Raw genomic sequence first — 379 nt, forward strand, 5'->3', positions numbered from 1 at the left:
TACCAAGCCTATTGTTTCAAAACAGAAAGGAGGCTTTGAAAATGTAGTCTTAATATACAAAAAGGACTGGCCGAAGTTGAATTCCTTTGGTTGTAGGTCTCCTCGGTGAGAGTAGACATAAAGCTACACAACTGCAATATCTGCAACTGTTTTATTATTAATTCCCACGGTATATTGGCAAATTTCCACGAACTCCTGTTGAATAAATCAATATTAGCATGTCAATTTATTCTTTTTGTACGTACCTGTCATGTGTGTCACATTTACTTGAAAGAAGAAGTGAGCGGCAAAGCGAGAGAGGAGGACAGAGATGAAGTAAGAGAGAAAGAGAGAGAGAGAGAGAGAGAGAGAGAGAGAGAGAGAGAGAGAGAGAGAGAGA

The sequence above is a fragment of the Octopus bimaculoides genome, chromosome 14 (genome assembly GCF_001194135.2).
Source record: "Octopus bimaculoides isolate UCB-OBI-ISO-001 chromosome 14, ASM119413v2, whole genome shotgun sequence".
NCBI classification, from domain to species: Eukaryota; Metazoa; Mollusca; class Cephalopoda; order Octopoda; family Octopodidae; genus Octopus; species Octopus bimaculoides.